The sequence below is a fragment of the Rhinolophus hipposideros genome, assembly GCF_964194185.1.
Source record: "Rhinolophus hipposideros genome assembly, chromosome: 25".
NCBI lineage: Eukaryota > Metazoa > Chordata > Mammalia > Chiroptera > Rhinolophidae > Rhinolophus > Rhinolophus hipposideros.
This window is the reverse complement of record NC_138071.1, coordinates 15,498,624-15,520,419: the sequence shown is the minus strand read 5'-3', so window position 1 is coordinate 15,520,419 and position 21,796 is coordinate 15,498,624.

Here is a 21,796-nt window from a genome sequence, read left to right as displayed (position 1 = left end):
CCAAGGGGCTACAGAGTCCCAAGAGTCCAGCAGGAAGCCTTCTGCCCCACACATGGTACTCGGGGGGCACCTCAGACCCACAATGCCTGAGCGGTGACTCAGGAAAGCAGCAAGAGAGGAAGAAGGGATTCCAGGGGCAGGAGCTGCAGACGACTAAAGGAGATGCAACATAACAATTAGATTTCAACCAGCAGCCCCCAACCCAAGCCCAATGGCAAATGGAACAGAACGAACTGGTCTCTCAAACAGCCTCCGATTTTCATCCTTGAGGTTCACATGAATTTCACGCATATTGCCATATGGAAGAAGGCGCTCTGTACCGAGTGAAGAGGGTCACCTGTGGGATCTCCTTCAGCGCCTGGGCTGTGAGGCTTATTTCCTGCAGGTCTGACATTCGGCTGATCTGCGCCTGGGAAACCAGGGCTCCTAACCCCCGTCAGGCATGAAGTGCGCTGATTCATGGTGTTGTTTGTAACAGCGCCCCCAGGCCTCTGGGGTGGCTCCTACCTGTGTGTCAGCATCGTGCATTGTTTAGCAGTGAGACTGATGGTTTGTACCTGGTCTCGGGGAGCCGCCCAGAGGCTCTGCCACTGGGGGTGGCTGTGTAGTGAGAATGTGCCTGCCTGACAGCAGGTCTGAGAACTGGGTTGAGACTCCGTGTGGGATACTGAAGTGTTCTGTGCACGTCTTGGTGGTTCCTGGTTGGAAACAGGGCATCTCGCCATGGCGCCTACACACGCGGGGCACTAGCCGCTCGGGCGTGGCGTCTCCAGGCTCCTCGCCCTGAACGGCCTTTGGCTGCGATGACATGTCTGTTTGGACGTTGTTGCTCCGCTGTAATAAATGATGTGTCTGCGAGCACCATTGTTTTGGACCCACTGAGTCTCCTTTAGTAATCGAGCCTGTTTAGCTGCTACTGTTAGTGCATCCCTGCTTTTGGGGGGTTAAAGTGTGTCCCCGAAACAACTCATGTCTTGAACTCCTAACCCCCCAGTGCCTCAGAATGGGACCCCAGTACCTGGAAATAAGGTCAGTGCTGAGATAATGAGTTAAGATGAGTCAGTACTGGAGTAGGGCGGGCCCCTCCTCCAACATGACTGACACCTTTATTAGAAAGGGAAATTCAGGGCCTGCTCCGTGGCTCGGGCTGTCAGAGCTCCATGCTCCTAACTCCGAAGGCTGCTGGTTCGATTTCCACATGGGCCTGTGGGCTCTCAACCACAAGGTTGCTGGTTCAACTCCTCAAATCCCGCAAGGGATGGTGGGCAGCGCCCCCTGCAACTAAGGTTGAACAGGGCACCTTGAGCTGAGCTGCCGCTGAGCTCCTGAATGGCTCAGTTGGTTGGAGCGCGTCCTCTCAACCACAAGGTTGCCGGTTTGACTCCCGCAAGGGATGCTGGGCTGTGCCCCTGCAACTAGAAAACAGCAACGGGACCTGGAGCTGAGCTGCAACCTCCACAACTAAGATCGAAAGGACAACAACTTGACTTGGAAAAAAGTCCTGGAAGTACACACTGTTCCCCAATAAAGTCCTGTTCCCCTTCCCAAATTTAAAAAAAAAGGGGGGGGGGAATTCGAACACAGGCAGAAGCATCATGTGATGACTGGAGAGTTATGTCGCCAGGAACCTAAGCACTAGCAGAAGCATGAGAAAGGCCTGGGCACAGCGGGAGGGAGCACGGGTGCCTCAGAGGCAGCACAGCCCCACCCCCTGACCTCAGACTTCCAGCCTCCCAAGAAATTCCCATGTCTAAGCCACCCAGTTTTTAATACTTCGTTATGGCAGCCGTAGCAAACTACTGCACCCACGAAAGGCATTCTTCTCTCCCTCTCTAATCTGTGACAAATACTGGAGTCAACTCAGGCGCCCCTAGGCCTCCCAGCTCCATTGGGGACCTTTGACTTGGACTCTTCTCCCCATGCCAATGCACTCTTTTCAGCCAAAGTGTTGCTAGAAACACGAGGAGTTTGTGCACAGCCTGGGGGAGTGCTTGCACGGAGCCCCCACATAGCCCACTCTCCCAGTGAGTCCTGCAGACCAGCGTCACGGCTTCAGATGAGGCAGGAGCTTTAGAAATCAGACGTCTACCCCGTGTCAGATATACAGATAAGGAAGATGAGGACGCGGAAAGGGGGATCATTTGCCCAGGGTCATCCACAGAGCTCATTAGTGTGAGGGCTGTGAGAACAGCCCAGGAATGCTGATGATCAACCTAGTACTGTTCAATGCTACATTTCTTCTCCAGGGATGACTTTTGTTGCCAGCTGCCCTGACGTGTGTCCTCTTGCTCATTAGAAGTTAATGACATTTACAAGAGGGACTTGGAGTGCCGTCTCTGTAAACTCTTCCAGTCCTTCAGTGCGTTGGTGCCAAATAAATGTTTTGATTGGTTTGATCAGAACACCCCTTTCTGTTCAAAGCTGGCAGACCCCCAAGGGAATACGAGGCTAGGCCAGGGTTTCTCGAACTGTGCCCAAGGGAACCCTTGCATGGATGGCGGGGCTGACTTCATTTTAAGGGACTCATCCCCGGCCTCAACTGGAGGCCCCCAAACAGGCCGCAGGTGACGCTTAATCCCAGTGAAATCTACAGTTCTCAGCTTTGGCTGCATATAGGAATCACCCACCAGGAGAGCTTGAAAAAATACAGAAGCCTGGGTCTCACCGGAGAGTCTAATTAATTGGTGTGAATGCAGCCTACTCCTGGGGGTTTTTAATAGCTCCCCAGGAGATGCTCTGTGCAGGCAGGATTGCACGCACAGCGTGCAAGTGTTCAGAGACTTGAGCACCCTATGTGAAGAATCAGGTAGTCACCTTGTCAGGTTGCCTAGGACTTCCTGGTTTTCAAACTCAAGTTTCCACGTCCATCCCGAGAACTCCTTCAGTCCCAGGACTACTGGTCATTCTAGTGGAGACTTGCGTCTTTGTGTAATTAGAGCTCAGGGGGGTGCAAATTCGCTGTGTTAGGAATGAAGCAAAGGACTGAGCCTAATGCTTTCCCAGTGAGGACCTCCCCACCCCCGCCATGGAGAAGGCTCACTGGAGAGCTGTAGTTTTGTTGCAGGGTGGTGGCTGCCCCTCCTGCTCTGGTCCTGATTTCCTGATAATTCTGAAAGCATTTCCATGTTGGCCCAAAGTTTCTGTTTCCTGTCCCCTCCCACGCTATTTTTAAGGGCAGCGGACATTTCCTGCCTACCACACCCACTTGGGTGTCTATCCCAGCCTCTGACATCCAGCAATGGATGTGACCCCTGGGGCTGGCCCCTGCTGTCCAGGGGAGCAGTGTAGCACCCAGGAAGTGGCGCTGCAGCTATCCCCTTGGCCACCTCCCACGTGGGGCCCCCAGACTAATGTGCTTCTTTTCATCTTACAAGCTTTAAAATAGCATCTTCCCATTTCGGTTTTGTTAGGCCTGGCTCTACCGAGCTTCATGTGTGCTAATGTAGAAAAGCCTAACATGACCGCATATTGGCCCCCAAAACAGGTCCTGCTTTGCCATGCTCTACCTGTCACCCAGGTAGACAGCAGTTTCAGGCCCAAAGGTGTGTCTAGCCTCCATTTTACAAACACCTCCTGCGTAGCACACACTGTACTTGGTGCATTACAGCTCACAGCCATCTCCTGGGGTAGTGAGAATCTCTATTTCTGAAGTGAGGAACCTTGAAGCTCAGAGAGGGGAATCATTTACCCCGAGGTCACACAGTGGCAAAGCTGTCACCCAAACCCAGTGGGACTGGGTGGAAACTGGATGTCAGCACGTCTCAACCTTTTTTCATCATTGCTCTTCTAAGGAGCCATGTGAGACATCCCCCCCCCCAGTCACTCCCTTCCCCATGAAACTTGAATACCACAGATAATACCAGATATGTGTTTATGTACTAAATGAATATCGGTGCATTGTCCATAAAAAGAGCAAGGCCTTTTCCCTCAGTAAGAGCCGACTTCATCCCTGTGGGGGTGACAGCAGTGCTACTGAGAATGTCAGCAGGGTCTGGGGTCTCAGTGATTTGTTCTCTTTTCTTCAGATGCAGGTGCACAGGAAGAACGGATAAGACCATAGACAGGTTTCTCCCAAACCAATGTTCCCCCCGGACCCTTGTGTGGAGACAGGTGGTTCACGAAAAGTACGGCCAAATATGTTTGGGAAATGCTGACGGTAACACCAGTCCCCCTCGTGGAAAGTCACCTTACCAAAATCTCTGAGTAGCTACTTTTAGACAAACTATTTACAAAATAAACCAACAAACAAAACAGAAACAGACTCATAGGTACAGAGAACAAACTGATGGTTGGTTGCCAGATGGGAAGAGGGTTGAGGGGCTGGATGAAGGAAGTGAAGGGATTAAGAAGCACAAACTGGCAGTTACACAGTCATCACAGGGATATGAAGTACAGCGCAGGGAATACAGTGAATAATATTGTAATAACTATGTACGGAGCCAGGTGGGTACAAGACTTATTGGGGGAGAACCGAAGGAATCATCACATGAGTAAGGCAGACAGCTTCCCATCCGGCTGTGTCGAAAGGACCGGGGCCAGCTCTTTAGGGAGCGGGAGCAGTACAGTCGTTAAAGACAGGTAACACCTGCTCAACACACCTGCCACTGGTCACGGTGTTGGCTTTAATTGTTTAGTAAATCTGCACAATGTGATTTTGTTCATTTCTGTTTGTTTTTAAAATTCTGATTAGGAACAATAAAGCAGCTGGGAATTGCGTGGAGTGGAAATACCTCAACCCATGTCCACCCCCCACCCAGTCACTGCACGAAGTCCTGGCAGGGATGGAAATTCCGCTGGGATCCTGGAGAAGCTGTTCCACAAATGACCACCTGATTCAGGACGGGCTGCACAATGGTGTCCCACTGATACTGTCACTCACGGAGGCCCAGAAATCTACAAAGTCCTTTTACAGGACTTTTATCATCCATTTCATCTTCAAAACACCCCGGGAGGCGGACAGCTTTCAAAGTTATCATCCCTTTGTGTGCTTGAGAAGTTGGGGGAACCCAGACAGAAACCACCAGCCTTAGGTACAGAGGAGGGAAAAGAGGGAGGGAAGGGGTGCAGAAAAGAGGCTGAGAGAGAAGAGTTAAGAAAAGAAGTGAGGGAGACAGGGACAGACTGAAAGAAAATGTGCCCAAACCACAGCCCTAGTGAGATGCCCGGGCACCCTGCCACCCTCCGCCACCAGGGGGCGGGTCCTAAGCACCGGTGCCCAGGAGCAGCTGCCAAAGGGCGGCCTGAGGCAGAGGCAACGATGAAGGGATCGGAAAGGGGCTGAAGAGAACACACATACTACATGCACCACGTACTCACATACCACACATACTCACATATCACATACACACACACCACACACACCATCTCCTCACCACTGTGGAAGATGCTACAATGCTTCCCTAAAAATAAGACATAGCCAGACAATCAGCTCTAATGCATCTTTTGGAGCAAAAATTAATATAAGACCCGGTCTTATTTTACTATAAGACCCAGTCTTGTAAAATAATAATATAATATAATGCCCAGTCTTATTTTACAATAAGACCGGACCTATAATATATCATATCATATCATACCAGGTCTTATATTAATTTTTGCTCCAAAAGACACATGAGAGCTGATTGTCTGGCTAGGTCTTATTTTCTTATCTTGGGGACTGAGAGAACACGGGTTTTGAAATCTGAGCCATGCAACCAGGAGTGTCTCCATTTTCAGCTTTTCTACCTTCTTCCCCTCCCTTTTTCTCCCCAGTATCTACAAATTCCAAACTTCTTTTCACCATCTCTTCCAAATACTCCTGTGCCATGCCTTTCTCTCCCACTATCCTCTCCCCAAATATCAATAATGTTCTTCCCTCCACCATCCATTCCTCAGAGGTAAAAATAAAACCTCCCACCAGTAGAATATTTTCTGCTTTGTCAAGCGCTTTCTCACCTGCTTTCTCATTTGATTGTCTCTACAATCCTGCAAGGCAAATATTATTATTGCCACTTTATAAATGAGGACACAGAGACTTGAGTGGTTACATTCTTGCTCATTCACGGTGGACAGGACTAGAGGCCAGCTCTTCAGTCTCCGGGGCTGTGACTGCCTCTGTGGCCCCCAAATACCTCAGCGCCTGTTCGTCCTCGCAGCTGACACCCCATATTCTACCCACCTACCCACCATGGGGAGGCAGCTGGATTGCTGGAGGCAGGCCTGCCTCTCCAGAAGTCTCCACCTTCAGAAAGAGGTGCTCTCAGCACAGCTAAATGCTCTGGGAATGTCGTGGATAGTAGCGAAGACTGAGAAAGTTTCCTGAAACGTAACAAAGGGCATTTCTGCTGAAATGTTTCCTGTGCATTTATGACTCAGAACAGAAGCCCCAGAGAACAGAGATTCCAGAGCAGCTTGGCCACACAGCAGGGAGGCAGCTGAGGAGAGGGTTCTGGGCCCTGAGCCCTCTGCCAGCAATTCCTGGCTTCAGGTTGTTTTAAATGCAACCGAGGGGCCTACACCTCCTTCTGGAGGCACGAGGCACCTGCTTAAGCCCTTCGTGGATGCAGGTTTCTTGTCTGCATCCTTAGCACCTTCAGGTGGCTCCTCTAAGGACACTGAGAAGCAGTAATCAAGACTGAACACCTGAGACAAGGGACAAGCACAGAATGGGGATGACAGATAACTGACAGTGCAGGTACTGGGGCTCCGCAGCTCTCAGGCCAAACCCAGCTTTCCAGGAGCCCAGCCCCCAGGGGCCTCATCCACTTCTGGGGGGCTCTCAGACCCCCGGGCTGCGGATGGCTGCTCCTTGGGGAGACCTCTGTCAGGCCCCGCCTCCAGCCCAGGGCCGGGACTAAGGTGGGCGGGGCAACCAAGGAGCCTAGGGCACAAAACGTAGTGGTCACTCCCTCTGGGTGGACACTCACCCTGGGCACCTCTCTTATCTCACCCTGGTCCCCCGAACCCCATCCCCTCAGCCCCCATTCACCTTCCCAACCCTTCTGCCATCAACCTCTTGCTTCCCCCAAGATCTTAATACTTCTATTTTGTCACCTGAAACCTGGGGATCGCAAATCTCACACAGTTGGTGTGATGACCCAACGAGAGAAAGCCCACATTGCCAAAACATTTTATTTCTTTTTTTAGCTACAAAATCCATTGTTTGTTCTTTATTATTTCCATTTGTTGAAATGCTTAGCGAAGCAGTACAGGTTCATAGCTGAAACCTTTGAGGGTCTGCTCTGCTGAAACAACAAGGTTCTCAGGGGTCAGCAAGGGGGGAGAGGGCAAAGGACAAAGACCCCACTTGGGCCCACCTGCCGTGGACATTCCTGAAAATGTGAGAACAGCTTAATAATGGGTATCTAAAAGGGTCCTCAGCATCCGAGGGGCACCAACTGGCCAGTTAGATCAGAATCAGAATCCACGCTGAAAATTCTATCACCAGATGAAGGAATAAGCAAAATGTGGTATGTCCACACCATGGAAATGTTATTCATCATTTAAAAAGGGTATAGGATATCCAGTCATAGGCAACAAGGGGAGCCTTGAGGACACTATATGAGGTGAAATAAGCCAGTCACAAAAGGACGAACACTGTCTGATTCCACTCATTTGAGACACCTAGAGGAGTCAAGTTCAGAGAAGCAGAAAGTAGAATGGTGCTTGCCAGGGCCTGCGGGAGGCAGTAGACATGGGGAGTGTTGTTTAATGCGCAGAGTTTGGCAAAATGAAAAAGGTCTGGAGATCGCTTGCGCTGTGTAGACATACTGAACACTACCAAACTGTATCCTTAAATATGGTTAAAATGGTAAATTTTAGGTTATGTGTTTGTTTCATTTTTTTTGTTTACCACGTTAAAAATAAATACAAATAAAAGAATCTCTTGGGGACTGAGAGAACACGGGTTTTGAAATCTGAGCCATGCAGCCAGGAGTGTCCCTCTCTGCCCTCCCTCCCCCCACAGTTTCACCTGGCTCAGACCAGGTTTCTAGAACCAGCTTCAAAGGAGAAAAATCACAAAGAGCCCCACGGAGGAGATGGAAGGGAGTTTGCTTAGTGATTCTGGGAAGGATTTATGAGTTCACAGTCTGGCACCTGACACCTAGTCCAGCCCCAAACTGCAGGCACCAGCTCTGTGCTGGATACACCCTTGTCTAATGATTGCCTAGATCCCCAGTTCCCTACCTTGTACTAGCCTGGGGCACACAGCCAGGGCTCCCCAATACACTTGCAGTTCTAGAGTTCCACCAATAGCAACATCTACCCAGGGGCAGCCAGCCTGCTGGCAGCTGGACGGCATCCCCTGGTGACCGCACGGTTTCTGCCTATGCCTACCTTAAGCGAGCTAGTGTCTTGAATGCAGTGTCATTCCCTGTCCTTTGGGACAGCAAGTGCCCAGGCAAGGTGGGAGCAGGGTGGACCTATCGGTTCCGACAAGTAGGGCGGGCATCTCTGAGCCCTTGGGCAAAGAGCCTGTGCGTGAGCTCCAGAGGCTGGAGACGGAGTCCAAGCACCACGGCCAACAGCCCTGGTGTTACCACTTCAGAAGGAAATGCTTCCTGAGCTCATGATATATGGCACACCCTTGACCGGGTTACCTTATTTCCGTCCTCACCGCATCTTTAAAAGGTGGTGCAAATGCTCCATCTCACGGAAATGCAGACAAAGGCTTTAAGAGGTTGACAAACACTCTAAGGGAGGAAGGATGGAAGTCAAGTCTGCCTCTGAGGTCCTAGCACTGCCCCCCCCACCTCGCACTGGGACAATTAGCAAAGGAGGTCCAGGGCTCAACGCAGCGACCTCACCAACCTGGCTTCCCTGACCAGTTCAGGCTCAGTCACGAAGGTCTCCTCCCCACCATAAGGTAACAGAAACCTGCTCCCTCACTCCCTGCGTTACCCAAAGGCCTGCAGCTTGCAAACCTTTCTTTCTGTTTTTCTAGCCTCAGATGCCCCCAGTCTCAGGGGGGAAAAAATGACCCCAGGTGCCGCATCCTTGCCTGTTGGCCTCTCTTCTGCTCCAGCTCAGAGTTTTCTGCAATCCTTCCTCTTCTGTTTTCTAGCCTCTCCTTACCAAACCTGTAGGACTGTTTCGTTATCCTGCTCAGAATTTTACTACTATTTATCTTCCTCAGTCTCTGCTTTTCACAGAAGAGAAACACAAAACAAAACAGCACAACCACTACAAACGAGCAGATAATTCCTGAGCCTGGGAGCAACCCCTCCCAGGGGTGGGCACGGGAGGGGGTCAAGAGACATTCCTGGGCTGGGGGCAGGGAGTCTAGGGTTATCTGGAGCTGATTGCACTTAAAAGTGGTTGCTTCACTTCAAAGGGGCTTTTAAGGCTAGTTGTGGGTTCTGGCAATCAGAGACTATCCCCTGGGGAAGGCAGTAAACCTCTGAGAAGGAACAGAGCCAGGGGCCCCACCAGGCCACTCTGGGTCCCACACACACAAGTGAGGCTTTCCGGACAGGTTTCAGAGCTATTTACAGTCATTACTGTGAATCTTGGCCTCTTTTGTGACAAAGGGAGAAACTGTCGCAGAGGACAGGTCCTGGAGTAATGAGAATTCTGGGACACCCCGGGACCCATCTCTCTGCTTCCCATCACCACCACCAAGTTTCTTGCCTCATTTAGAGGTTCCCACACCTGCCAGGCCATAGGGGACAGTGCTAATGAAAGGGTTTCCAGGGAGACCCAGCATCCCACAGGGAGACCCAGAGTCACGTGCAGTCCTGCACATACGCCTGCACGGGACCTGGGCTTTGGGCTGCTTCTCCAGGATAAATTTTTAAAAACAGCCATTGATGACCCCTCCTGAGCACGTACACAGGATTTTGCATACATTTTTCTCCTCTAAGCCTCCTAAGCGCCCTGTGAGATAGGTGTCACACCCATTTGAAAATGAGGAAAGTGTCTCAACATCACTAATCATTAGGGAAATGCCAATCAAACCCACGAGGACAAACCGCCTCACACCCACTGGGATGGCTACTATTAAAAACAAACAAGCAAACAAAACACAACAAATGTTGGCCAGGATGTGGAGAAAATGGGACCTTTACGTACGGTAGGTGGAAATATGAAATGGTGCAGCCATGATAGAAAACCGTCTGGTGGCTTCTCAAAAAACTAAAAATAGAATTTTTCACAAATGATTCAGCAACCCCACTTCCGGGTATCTACCCAAAAGAATTGAAAGCAGGGTCTCGAAGAGACATTTGCACATCCACGCGCAAAGCAGCACTACTCACAACAGCCAAAACATAGAAGCAACCCAAGGGTCCATAAGCAGCTGAATGGATAAACAAAATGGGGTCTATACAGATAATCTCTTGTTCAGCCATAGAAAGGAAATTCTGACACGTAGCACAACATGGATCAACTCTGAGGGAAGTACACTAAGTGAAATAAACCAGTCACAAAAGATAAACAGTATATGACTCCACCTCTGTGAAGTGCCTAGAAGAGTCAAATTCACAGAAACAGAAAGTAGAATGGCTGCCAGAGGCCTGATGGGGGGTGGGGCAGGGGGGGAGGGGGATGGGGAGTTGTTTAATGAGTGTCGAGTTTCCCTTTTGCAGGATGAAAAAGTTCTGGAGACTTTTGCATAACAAGGTGCGATGTCCTTTACAGTGTGCATGTACTGAACTGCACACGTAAAACGGTTAACGTGGTCAGGTTTATGTTATGTGTATTGTATCGCAATGAAAAACGTTTCAATGAGGAAACATGAAGAATCCAGAAGTAAGACACTCTCCCAAGGGGCAAAACTGAGATCTGAGCTCACATCTACCTGGGGCCAAAATGTGTGCTTTTGACCCGCCAACTCGCTACAGCCAAAGGGTTTCGGAGAGTCGGCCACAGTCCCTTGTTGTAACCCCAGCAGTCTTGTCCTAGATGACACCTCGGCTCATGGCACAGTGTCGAGACACCTACACCCAGTGATCGACCTGTCTCTGCCGACACCTGTGTCCCAGGCTCGGTGATAGGCACTAGGGCATCATGAGGAATAAGACTGTCCCTGTCCTCACGGCCCTTACTTCCTGGCAAGGTGAGCCAGGTAACAGGTATGTAAATAAACCTCTGAGAAAATCACGGACAGTGGTAAGAACGAGGAAGGCAATAAACCATGAGGGCAAAGGAAAATAATGGAGAGGAGGAGGAAAGAACAGGTGGCTTTTGCTAGACTTGTCAGGGAAAGACTCTCAGAGGAAGGGACATCCCGCTGACTGACCTGAGGGAGGGTATTCCAACCGGAGGGTGCAGTTCATACAAGGACAGTGAGCCAGGCACAAGCTCCAAACTTCAGAAAAGGTTCGCTGGCGTGGCTGGCACAGACGGAGAGAGGAGAGAGATGGGGTTGAGGAGGGCAGGGCCTGCTGCACAGCTTGGGTCATCTCACGGCAAAGGTTGCACGCAGGGGGTGACACGGTTTGATTTTTGCTGTAGAAATAACCCATGGGTGTGGGGATTTTTCTATGTGAAGTTAACTTTTCCTTGGGGTATCATCAAATGCTAATCAATGGAGCTCAGGGCTCAGACCAGGACCTTTCAGAGGGAGGCCTGTGACCCACACACTCTGCACACCTGCCCCCTGGGGGCCAACGGACATTCCACAGGGCCACCCTTGGAAAGAAGAGGGGCTTGGACACAGCACCACTGCCCAGAGCAGGTGGGAAGGGGTGGGGGTTCTATTCTGTCTGCTCTGAGACTGGGCTTCCTTCCACCACCACGTCGACTCCACACGGATGAGCTCTCCAGATGGCTCATCGCTGATAAATTATGATTTCAGGAGGGACACGCACACCGCTTTCCCTGAGTTACAAGCTGTACTTTCTCTGTAATGTATTTTTAGCACTGTGAGCTTCAGCCCCCTAAGAAGAGTCAGGAGAATCAGGAGCTGTTTACACACGAGACAGCTGAGGCTCAGAGGTAGGGTTCTGATGCCGCTGAGACTGACAGAAGCACAAAGAGCCCAGGTGTCCCACTCCCCTAGTGTGCCAGCCCCGGGTCCCCTGTGCCCGCCTTGTCCGTCAGTGCGTGGGAGCCTGGACAGCCGGGATTTGCAGACTCATGGTTATCACACCTGCTGTCCTGTGAGGCCCATCTGGGACCTTCTAAGCTTTCCATCAGCTCCCAGCCCTGACAAAACACATCCCTCCATCTGCCCCAAATGTCAGAATGTGATTGGGAGAATCAGTGTTTTCCTTGACCACCATGATGGTTTACGGAAAAGTGACCTGATTTCAGTCAGGGGCACTCATCAAGCTCCCTGTGTGTTCAGACTCTGGGATAATCATTTGTTCTGCTCTGAGCTTCTGTGACCCCCATCTGGGCTTGTCTCTCTCTGACCCCTAGCCCTCCTGCCATCCCCAATCTCTGGTTCCTACAATGGACATCCCTTAAAAGTTGGGGTTTTGGGGGCGGCCAGTGGCTCAGTTGGTTAGAGCGTGAATTCTGAACAACAGGGTTGCCGGTTCGATTCCCACATGGGCCAGTGAGCTGCGCCCTCCACAACTAGAGTGAAGACAACAAACTGTTGCTGAGCTTCTGGAGGGGCGGCCGGATGGTTCACTTAGCTGGAGTGCGGGCTCTCAACAACAGGGTCACCGGTTCAATTCCCTCATGGGATGGTGGGCTACGCCCCCTGCAAGTAAACATTGAAAACGGCAACTAGACTTGGAGCTGAGCTGCGCCCTCCACAACTAGATTGAAGGACAATGACTTGGAGCTGATGGGCCCTGGAGAAACACACTGTTCCCCAAAATTCCTCAATAAAAAATAAAAGTTGGGGTATCGAAGCCTCCACTCCAGCTGCTGATCCTCGCCCCCTCCCCTCACCTGGGCTGTAATACTCACCTCTCTGCTGATGGAGCCCAGAAGCACACTCCAGCCCTAAGCCACTTCCTGCTCAGGGAATGTCCTGCAGACACCTCAAGCCTCGTTTGACTGACATGAACATAATGATTTCCTTCCCCAAACTGGCTCCTTCTCCTGCGTTCCCTATCTCCCTGAAAAGCCACATCAGTTGGCAGCCAGACATCCATCATCTTTGACTTCACCCAGGCCAACTGCCCACCATCGGTCATGAGATGTTATCAGTGCAACTTTCACCTCTATCCTCTCCTCACCGTCCCCAGCCCCACGACCCTCACTCAGGTTTTCATCATCTGTTGCCTACATTACGACAGCATATCTCAAATGGCCCCTACACTTCCAAGCCCCCTCCCAACACCTACCACCAGAGGTATTTTTCCAAAACATTGATCTGATCATGGTACTCTCTTACTCCAAAATCTTTCATGGTTGCCCATCGCCTTCAGAACCCTTCCTAATGCAACCTTGACCACCTTTGTGTCTGCTCTCAGCACCCTCCGAACACACCCTATTCTTCAGCCAGTCCACCTCAGTTCTTCCCTAAACTTGCCATGCACTTTTGTTCACGCTGTAGCTCCGCCTAGAATGCTCCTCCATCCTTCTTCCAGTAGGCACAATCTAGACTCAATTCCAAGGCCATCTCCTCTGACCCTCCCAGCCTCATTCCAGGATAGTCGCTCTTTCCTCACCGCCAGACTTGGTTATGGTCGCTTTGTGGTGGCCCGTCCACCTGCCTGCGAGCTCCTCAATAAGGCAAGGCCTGCCTCTGTGCCCCAGCACATCAGATGTTCCAACGCTCACAGAATTAGATCCATTCATTCATTTACTCAGTCACTAAATATTTATTTAGACCTGGCTCTAAGCAAAAGTTTTACCGTGTTTCCCCGAAAATAAGACCTAGCCGGACCATCAGCTCTAATGTGTCTTTTGGAGCAAAAATTAACATAAGACCTGATATTATATTACATTACATTATGTTACATTATATTATATTATATAAGACCGGGTCTTATAGTAAAATACGACCGGGTCTTGTATTAATTTTTGCTCCAAAAGACGCATTAGAGCTGATGGTCTGGCTACGTCTTATTTTCGGGGAGACACGGTAGGCACTGGACGGGGGATATGCAAGGATGCTTGAGCTGGAATCTATTAATACTATCCTACCTGTACCACCCGACACGTGAGAAGAGCCATGTGGAGGTTGTAAAGAGCACGCAGGCTCCATGGAGGGAACTGTCCGGCACAGTGACTGCCGTTACCCTAACAATCCAAGTGACCCACTGGGACTGACTGGGAAGGCGCCGGTGGCTACAGCTGATTACCAAGCACCAGCAACGCTCCAGTGCAATTCTGCTCCGTTCTTTGGGTCCCACGTGAGGCACCTCACAGTCACCTCATTTCCCACCATCCTTCACGGTCCCAGATCCCACGACCTCTGTGACGTGCGCCCGGCCTGGCCCAGGCCCCACGAGCACCCACTCCTACAGCGCTCGCTCCTCTGCCACGTATGCAGTTCTGCTCCATTGGTCCTTTTCTATCTAAGACCCTGCTGTGTGTGTCGCTCCGTGTCCCAGCAGGAAACAGCACACTCTAACTAGATCACCCTAAGAGCGTTCCGAGAGGCACTTGTCTTATTAGGGAGACCACTTCACGGACAGTGTAGGTGCCTGACCACTGCGCTGTACACCTGACGCTGAAGCTGAATAATAATTGAATGTCAATTATAATTTTATATATAAACAGTATATAATAAATATATATATATAGTCACAGAATATGGAGTACAGCAGAGGGAATAGAGTCAGTGGAATTGTAACATCCGTATATGATGTCAGAGGGGTAATTGGGGGAGGGGGGATATCACTTTGCGAGGGGTGTAAATGTCTAACTATGACATTGTTTTGTGTATCTAAAACTAATCAAATAAATAAACTTAAAAATAAAGGTCCTATTTCCAAAAGCATGGACAGACTGGAGAGGAACAAGAAGAGACAGGGCTATACCAAGAGCTGGTACCAGGACAGCGGTCACACACCAAGGGCTGAAGAGGTGACTGGAAGCAGTGTCACCGGACCTTAGAATGAGGTCAGGTAGGACCTCGACACAAGCTGTGACTCTCCATCACCAGGCACCCCCACCCCCAGGGAGGGAATTACGGGAATAAATCCCCAGTGTGTCCTCAGCTACTAATCCTACCGGTATTCCTCCTTGGCCAAATCCTGCTGGAAACCACAGAGGCCTAGATGTTTCTCTCTGGAGGGCAGAGCCTGGCAGGGTGGGTCTGCCAGGGCAAACAGATGATACCCAGCACACTCTCCAAACAGGAAATGTGTCTCCCCTGGGCCTGGCACTCTGTTTTGCCCATGACGTACGTACCATCGGAGATCATGTTCTCAATTAACTGAAGTGACTATTTTCCTTCTCAAGCCTGTTCCACGCCCTCCTCAGAGACAGACTCATTCAAAGCAAAGAAGGCCGATAGCCAGGTGTTAAAAGCCTGGAACTCTGGACAGAGACAGCCTGAGCTAGAAGCCCAGCTCTGCCAGTTTGTGAGTTTAGGCAAGTAGCGTAACTTCTCAGCATTTTAGGATTATTATAAGGATAAAGAGATAATTTATACCACGCATGTAGGAGGGTGCCAGCCACATAACAATGCTCAACTTGCAAATATTGTAAGTTGCAGCTGTTGGTGCTTAAGAATCCTCTCCTGGAGCCCCCTGAAGGCGTGCCCCAGCTCTCGGGGGTTCCCACACAGGCAGAACTGGCTTTCCTAGCCAGCGCTCCAGGTTCTATTCCCACCATCTTCCCCTCATCTTCCTACCCCCATAGCTTCTGTCTGTCCATGTCCCCCTTCAGGGCCTAAGAAGTGACCAGGAACTAGAGCTGCTTCTTGCAAATACCAAGGCTCACTCAGACCCCAATGCTGACCTACAGAGGCCCAGCCACCCAATGCCAAGACCCAATGCTGCCCATGCAGACACATCTGAATTTATAGTCTCTCTCCCTCCTAACTTACACAGACGCTCTGGGCGTTCCCCAAGACTGCCCCAATGCCTGGCTGTGGAATATGGGGGTCGTGGTGTTCCCTTCTAGGGGTGCCAATGTTTTTCTTTCCAGGAGAGAGCATATCACTTGGCTTGTAAACGTCTAGAGAGGGAGCCTGGGGGAAGGGGCCGCTGAAATTCCAGGGCTCCTTCCCAATACCATTTGACATCACTCCCCGAGTTGTACCAGGAACGGGGGGAGCCCATATGTCCATCTGAAGTTTCTCTAAACAGCAGAATCCTGGATCTGAGGCAGCTCTGGCCGCAGCCCCCACTTTGGAGCTCGCAAGGGATGTAGGGCTTTGCCCTTCATCATCATGTCAGCCTGGTGGCATCAGCACAGTAAACAGAGCCCTAAGAAGGAAGGGAGTGGAGGCGGAGGGGGTGATGGACTGCTTTCTCTGCAACACAGTCAATTAATAAGGAAGTTAAAAAGGGCCATTGTGTTATTCCACTTATGAGAGGAATGTGACCTGGGGCTGTGGTTCCAAGGTACCTGCTCTCAGCAGCACTGGTGTTGCTGTGGGTGATGAGGGCGGCTCTGGGGGGCGGTAGGATCTGTCTGGTCTCCTGTGAGTGCTATGACAAGCCGCCTGCAGGGCCCACAGCAAGGAAAACGGTGGTCGGTGGTCGGCAGGTTCCTCTAAGGCGCTTCCCAAACACAAGTCCCAGGCTGCCCCTCAGGGGCCAGGCCTCTGTGGCATGTCCCCTCCTGTCTGCTCTGTGTCCTGTTCTGTTCCCTCTAAGATGTGACCAAGTGATCTACCCCCAGTCTCTGCCATGTGACTGTGTCAGGGGTGAGATTGGCATCAGGGCCCACGCCAGTGTCAGCACAGAAGCCTGGGACTGGGCAGATGCCGGAGGGCACCTGAGAAAGAACCCTCTCCCATACTGGCCAATATCTGAAATTCCACCCTTAGACATTCATTCCTTTAGCTTACATACGGAATCTTTAGGCGTTCTCTGTACTAGGAGACAGGCGTAACACGCCCCCCTTCTCTCCAGGTGGCCACACGCTCATTCCAATGGCACATGGCACGTTTCCAGAGACTATGCCTGTGCCCTTGTCCTTGCCTAGGGGACCCAAATTCTGGCACAGAGGAGGTCATGGCCTACTTGAGGAGCTGCTGCTGTGGGCAGGCCCCTTCGAGACCAAATGGTTCAGCAGAAAGAACAGTAGCCAAGGGACCACTTCATAGACGGTGTAGGTGCCTGACCACTGTGCTGTACACCTGAAGCTGAAGCTGAGTAATACTGAATGTCAACTATAAAAGAAAGAAGAAAGGAAGGGAGGGAAGGAAGAGAGAGAGAGAGAGAGAGAGAGAGAGAGAGAGAGAGAGACAGAGAGAGAGAGACAGAGAGAGAGAGACAGAGAGAGAGAGAGAGAGGGTGAGGGAGAGAGAGAGAGAGAAAGAAAGAAAGAAAGAAAGAAAGAAAGAAAGAAAGAAAGAAAGAAAGAAAGAAAGAAAGAAAGAAAGAAAGAAAGAAAGAAAGAGAAAGGAAGAAAGAAAAAGAAAGGAAGAAAGAAAGAAAGGGAGAGAGAGAGACAAAGAAAAGAGCAGTAGCTAAGATCAGCAGCTGTGAGCCCTAGGCTGTGAGCTGCAGGTCACTTCCTTTCTCAGGGTCTCAGTTCCCAACTCTAAAATGAGCAGGTGGATGCCTGGTCCTCCCAGCTCAGACATGTTCAGCTATATACACACCCGATCCTCCAGGACAAGGAAGAGGCCTGGCTGGGCAGGCCCCGGGCAGACCAAGGCAGCTCCCCTGTGCAGGTCATGTTTCAAGTATCCAACACTTGCTTCCAGGCTGCCCCCAGCTCTTCCCTCCTGTCCCCAGGCCGCTCCGCCAGCCCCACCTCGGGTTTCCATTCCTCCTCTGGACCACACTGATTTGACCCTCACCCCACACCACACGGTCTTCCAGCCTCCTTAGTTCATACAGAAGCTAGGTCTTTTGCCACCAACGTCCTTCCACTCGACATTGGACGTGACCTTTCCAGGAGCCACGTCTAACACCCATGCAGAGCTGACCCTGAGTGTTACTGGGCAGCAGGGTTTCCAGAGCCATGGCTGCTCATCCCCTCGGCTCTGCTTTCCCACCTTCTCTCCAGCAGCCTGCGCCTCCCCGTGGCCCCTTCTCACGTGCCTGTGTGCTTCGCCGCCAGCCCCTCGGAACTCCACAGACGGGGTTGTGAGACCATCACCTACACTGGGGGATGGGGGAGCCCCATATCCCACATGCTTCTTGGCCATCACCATCTTCCCTTCTGGTAGTCCAAGGTCACACTAGTCAGGACAGGGGCCAAGACCCAACTGTGTGGAGTGTATGTCCTCATTCTGGTCAACAGCTATGACAGCATAGGGTGCCCATTTCACACTCATTCATATCAGCTCCTGATATGGTGAGACAAATGCCAACCCAAAGCCACCTGAACTTCCTACATGAAAAGGCTCCACGAGAGTCCTTGGGCAGCAGCCCTTCCAGAGGCAGCTCCCATCAACCTCAAACCCGGGACCTCCCAAGAGTAGCACGCTGCAAAGAATTCACGCAAAGGCCAACATTCACGTTCCTCAAGCACATCTGGCCGTGGCCCTGGGCACCTTTTCATCTGTAATCACTTCAGCAAAAGGGAGGCCATAAGGGTCTTTTTCTTACAGACGTCCTTGGTCTTACTATGTCCTGTTCCCTTTACCAAATGGTGGGTGGGGGGAGGGAGAGGTGAACTTTCAGGGCAGGAGGCGTTAGCAAGGCTGATGTCTGTGAGTTTCTCTTCCAAGTTCAAGAATTGGGGGGGGAGTCAGATGACTGGACCAGGGGTGGTCGGTGGAAGGGAAAAAGTGAGACTGCCCATCCTCCCCACCTGTTCCCCTCTCCCATGGAGTGTGTGCAGGTGTGTCCTCTTCGAAACCACCACGTGTGCAGGTGTGCCACCAACAGGAAGAGGTTGTGATTTTGTGTGTTTGCCAATGAGTCATAACTCAGCATAATTTAATTCTTCTAAAGGATTTAGCCCCTATGGAGTTACTTCTCCAACTCCCCCTCAGCTCAAACCCTCTCCCCAGGAAGGCTAAAGACAATTCTCTTTTCCACATTATGGAGACTCTTAGAGCCTAGCAAAGGGACGTGCCTTGACCCCACGTGTGGAATATCTGAATTTAAAACACAGACAAATGCCTCTTAATCAATATTTATCAATATTACATCACTATATACGCTTCCTCTTTCCAAACGAGGCTTGGCTATGATCAACAGCATGAATAGCTGGTTCTCTGAATTCCAGGGCACTAATAGAAAGCTCAGAAAGATTGTTTAGGAACAAGGGAGAAAAAAATAACCACTTGGGTAATCGATACTCTGGAGAGACAGTTCCAGGAAGCTACATAAATTGGCACTAAAAGTTTTAGATAAAATCACAGCGTTTGTCCACTGTGGAATATTAAGAGCAAAATGGAATTTGGAGATGAAGTCCCTGATCTTAAGAGTGACATCAGGGAGAATGACTACCCACAAATCCAGGGCACTCCTCAGGGACACAGCCCCTGGGCTCGGGGACCACAGACCGAGGGGGCTGTGGCACTTCCTGTGCCCTCACAGACACCCAGAGACCCTCCAGCCTGATGCAAAGTCCGCGTTCCAAGCCGCCTGAATATCTGCCAAGTGCCTCTGCCTGAGTTTGATCGGCAAAGCACAGAGGGTGGTATTTTTTTCATTTTGCTGCTTTTCTGTCTCTTTGTTCTTCCCTGTGCCTCATTATCTTGAGATGTCTTTAATATCTGAGCGGGCCTGGAACATTCCTCCTCTCTCCCACACGGGCTCCTGCCACCCCGGCGTGGAGGAGGGCTGCTGGAGACCAGAGCTCGCTGGCCTGAGTGTCTTCGGCTGGGGCAGCTGGCTCTCAGCCCTGGCGGAGGAACTGGGAAGAGGGTCCTGCAGCCTCCACGGAAGCCATCGGCCTCTGGAAACGGGATTTTAGCAGAAAAGAAGGAGGTCTGTCTGCCAACGCTTCTGCCCTGCCCTGAGTGCACGTGGGTGTGTACATGCACATGCACACACACACACACACACACACTTTACACCCATGAGTTCTCCAGCCAGCAATGCCTGTGTCACTGGGTCCCATGGGTTGTTAGGTGAGAAGAGTTTGTGGGGGCGTGAGCAGTGGGTATTCTGGGTTGGAATATGCCAAATCAGGTGTTTTCCTACAACTCACTATGACGCTGTAGGAACACACCCCCACAGACGGGATATTACTTATACGAACAGTCAGTCCCCAGCTGGTCAACATTCCAGTGACAACTATAGAACATTCTAGATCTCCCAAATGCTTCTCAAACCATCAGGTTTCCTGTCAGTCCAGGTGGGAGGAAGGGAGGGTGGTAAAGTCCAGATGGAGCACCGTGCTGGGATGGAGGTACCAGGAAGCCAGTCCCTCACCCCAAGGGGCCCCCAGGCTTTCAGAGGAGCCACAACCACACACAGGCCATGCCCTGCAGGCGGCCAGTGGGGCTCTAACAAGCCAAATTCTGTGACAGCACCAATAAGGGGAGGGGGGGAGGGGAGGAGTGCCGAAAGAGGTGGCTCGGGAGCTGAGCCTTAAACCTCTGAGAGATGTCTGATCTCGGCTGTGAGTTCAGAGTACTACAGACCTGTCTGGGAGCACGCTAGCTACTTGGGAGATGATGGGGCTAGAAAGGAAAACAGAGCCAGGTTCCAGAACACTTGAATGCTGTGATGAGAGTTTGCGTTTCATTTGTTCTAGCCAAAGGGCTTCCAGCACCGGTTTTCTAGTAAATCACAGGCCTCAGAGGATGACTGCCTGGGTTTAAATCCAAGCTCTGTCATTTACTAGCTATATGGCCTTGAGACCGATGCCTAACCTGTCTGTGCCTCAGTTTTCTCATCTGTTAAATGGGATAATGTATTTCATCACTTATAACATGCACTTTTTTCTCACGACACATTTTGGCACTTCTAAAATCATCTTAGAATGATTAGCAAGGTAGCAATAACTGAATAGATGTTATCCTCTGTGCATGCATACCAAAAATTACAGAATTAGTATCAGTTATTTGGAAGAAAATCCAAGCTTTTAAGAAATACAGTATCACTTTTAATGGCACAGAGAATATTATGTGGAAAAAAGAAAACGGAGATACATCTGATGACTGAGTTTAAAAACAATCCAGAAGGGTGAAACTCTTGAAGATGAGGAAATTTTAAGAATACCTAAACTAACTTATTTCATTTATAGACTTCTTAAGTTTGTACACAACAGATACAGGATTTTGGAAATCCTTGTCTAAACAAGTCTAAAAGAGCTCTTTCATTAAAATATAAAATAAAACCTCTAAATGATGAGGAAGCATTGCGTCATAATTTTTCTTAGTGCTATAAAAATAAGGTGCATCTTACAATCGACGGCATCATCCATCAACGAGATACGGTTATAATCATGCGTACCTCATAAGTTTGGTAAGAGGATAGAATGAGCTAATAGTTATAAAGCACTCAGAATGGTGCCTGGCACGCAGTGATTGCAATATACATGCTGTCAAGTAAATAAGCTGATTTGTGTTTTAGAAATGTTCCCGGCAGTGCTGTGCATTAAAAGAGGAAACTGAGGCTGGCCCAGTGGCTCAGGCGATGGAGCTCCGTGCTCCTAACTCCGCAGGCTGCCGGTTCGATTCCCACATGGGCCAGTGGGCTCTCAACCACAAGGTTGCCAGTTCAATTCCTCGAGTCCTGCAAGGGATGGTGGGCAGCGCCACCTGCAACTAAAATTGAACATGGCACCGTGAGCTGAGCTGTGCCCTCCACAACTAAGACTGAAAAGGACAACAACTTGACTTAGAAAAAAAGCCTGGAAGTACACACTGTTCCCCAAGAAA